The sequence below is a fragment of the Austrofundulus limnaeus genome, unplaced genomic scaffold (assembly GCF_001266775.1).
Source record: "Austrofundulus limnaeus strain Quisiro unplaced genomic scaffold, Austrofundulus_limnaeus-1.0 Scaffold210, whole genome shotgun sequence".
Lineage (NCBI taxonomy): Eukaryota > Metazoa > Chordata > Actinopteri > Cyprinodontiformes > Rivulidae > Austrofundulus > Austrofundulus limnaeus.
In genome coordinates, this window is record NW_013952612.1 from 308,004 (window position 1) to 311,051 (window position 3,048).

The window sequence follows — 3,048 nt, forward strand, 5'->3', positions numbered from 1 at the left end:
ATTCAATATTACAACAATAAGTACCAAAAATAAGATAATAAAGCTCATGTTTGTTTGAATTCAAAGAATGTTCTATTTAAAATTTACAAATACTTTCATCCCAGTTAGCTTTTACACATCACATTTAATTCATCTTTTTTTATCAGACTTTGATTGTGTCCAAATTCAGTGGCTGGGTCCTTCAAAGGATCCGGCCTACCCAGTCTAGGTGAGTCAGGTCCTTGGTCGACTGCGAAGACCAGAAAAAAGTGGTTGTGAATTTAAACGGTCTAGTTTTCAGTTTTATTCCGGTCCTWATCCCAGTGTATGTCCTGTGGCCTGGGAACCGCGACAACGCCAAACAGCAGCAAAAGTAGATAGAAAATTTGCTAAATACAAAAATATTAGTATTATATCATAAAACAACAAAATTACCTTAAAGGCAATGTTTAAAGAAATAATGGACCTGCCGTACATTTATTTCACTGTACCAGCTTGTTTGATTTCTGACAAATATAATATTAAAAACATGTCTATACAAATGACAAAAGCCTTAACAACACAACCGCTTGAAACTTAAAATAAAAAAAATTAAACTGTACTCCTTTCTCTCACTTCGTCCGCAATTATGAGCAAAACAAATAAAAATCTGCGGTCAGCCTGCAATGCATTATGGGATACGGTGAACCGAGAAGGATCCATCGAACCCGTCCCTCAAATTAGGAAAAACGGAGAACGCGTTTGTCGGCCGCATCGAGGAGTCTTTGAGTTTGGACAGCCTCCGGCGCGGCGCTGTGACGTCAGCGGATGACAAATTGGCCTTCGGAGGACKCAGCCTCTGAATTTGGACACAGCCTCCTTTAAACAAAGTGTGAGATCATAATATATGCAGTGAACTCTTCCCACATGCATGAAGACCCAAAATAAAAAAACAGCTCTYACATCGGTATCGYCCCGATYAGTAAAACTGGGCCGATATTAACGTCCGATATTGATTTRCCACTTTTTAGCTTTGTGTTTCTGTTTTGGGAGGGGACAGTGTTGGTCGGGTGTTTCTGTTTGATCATGATGTTGCACAGCCAGGAATCACTGAAGCAGAGAGCCATGTCAGCAGTCTGGTCATTTATTTATGGTATCAAAAAAAAGACACAAATGCGTTTGTGTAAATATCGGTTATCGGCCAAAACAGCAATAGCGGATATCAATAGGCTAAAATTTTCACATCTATGCATCCCTAGTTTTCAGTATGARCACATACACTTGGGAAAAAAAAACTTTAAAATGTCACAATCATGTTTTTTATATAACGAATCACTAAAGATTAAAACAAATTCTCACATCGGCATCATCTGCAGACAGGGACAGATTAATGAAAGCTAGTGTTAATGTGACCGCTGACAGCATGGACCATAAATCCATCAGATGTAATCTCACATGCAACTGAACTGAACGTAAACACACACACACACACACACACACACACACACACACACACACACACACACACACACACACACATTAAACCCTCTGATATTTATGTTCCAAGACTTTCCTTCCCCACTTTCTGTTTGCCACATCATGAGGTGAGTCTGCTTTGTTTTTTCTTTTCCTGTCATTTCTCACCTTATCATGTTGTATTTAGTTTTAGAGATCATTTTTTTCTTACATATGTTTTTCATCATCTAACCCTTTTCACAATTTTTGTGCTGTTTCAGCAATTCATATATCAAAACGTTCAACTCATTTATGACAATCCTGCTATGACTTTTGGTATTTCAGCTATTTTTACTTTTTCAGCTATATTTCAGTTTTTTAGCCACGTTTTTGCCTTTGAAAATGAATGGAGCTGTTTTCAACATCCTTAAAATCCTTTAAAATATTTATAAATCTTTGCAGAATCTTATTTGTTTTGTTCTGGTACTGCTCTGTTTTTCTTCCAACAGGAAAAGATTACTAAAAATCAAGCCTGACTCAGCATAATTGCTGTTTTACAGCAGGTTCCTGTTCTGCAGCACATAAAACACTCAGAATTACAGCATCACAATCACATCATTATACACCATAGACACAAAGACAAACAAGCATACCAAATTTAACTTCCTTGTCCTAATTTTTTCTGTTTTTTTTTTTAGCTTTTTTAGCTTTTTTCTGCTATTTCAGTAAATTTCAGCTTCTGTTTTTCTGTTTTTTTCTACTATTTGTGCTAATTCTGCTTGTTACAGGTGCCTTCTGTCATTTTCATGTATTTGCTGCAATTTTAGCAAATTTTCAGGTGTTATTAGCTAAGGTTAGCTTTTTTAAGCTAAATACACAGTTTTTTTTTTAGCTATTATAATGTTTTTCTGCTAAGTTCTGCAACCTTGCTCCTTATGCTTCATTATGGTAATAAAGAATTTCCAGCTACTTTTTAGCTGTTTTACTTAAAATTTTGGCCATTTAACTGTAAATTGTCCCTTTTTATACTTTATGCATTTTTTTCTGCTAATTTTAAATTTATTTCACTATTTCATTGCTAATTAAAACTTGTGGCTGTTATATTTACTGTAGCTCACTTCATGCTAATTTTAGCTTTTTTGCTATTATTTTGCTGTCTTCTGTGATATTGTGGTATTTATGCTTTTTACAGATGTTTTCTGCTTTATTTAGCTATTTTAGGTTTGAGTTATCTTCTGCCTTTTCAGCTATACTTTTGCTCTTTTTTACTGTGTTTCTGCAGAGTTAGGTTTTTTTGCTTCGTTCATCTAGTTAAGTTCCATTAAAACTTTCACTTTTAAATATTTTCAGCTCAGTTTCAGCGGTGTTCAGTTTAWMTTTTCAGCAAGAAACATTCACACCAGCACTTCCGCAGGAAACGCATTTTCTTTAGTATTCTTTTAAAATATGTTTTTATCACAAGAAAAACTTAGGTACAAGTCACAAAACTCAGAATTGTGAACTGTTTTTAGCTGATTTTTTGTTTGTTTGTTTTATTTTTTTATTTATTTATCAGAAAACATCTGTTTATCAAAACAAAGTTTTTGGATGAAAAACATAAAAAGTTGCTTTGTTTCTGATAAATATATGAAATAC

General features: G+C 34.4%; 1 protein-coding gene across 1 annotated transcript in view; it reads left to right on the forward strand.

Annotated features, from left to right (window-relative positions):
* Window positions 1–1,534: 1,534 nt before the first annotated feature.
* The window catches only part of LOC106525079 (olfactory receptor 11H4), a 7,962-nt gene continuing 6,448 nt past the window's right edge, over window positions 1,535–3,048 (forward strand). Inside the window, exon 1 of the mRNA XM_014019190.1 lies at window positions 1,535–1,562. The gene's annotated coding sequence lies outside the window, so the exon portion shown is untranslated. The remainder of the gene's footprint in view (window positions 1,563–3,048) is intronic.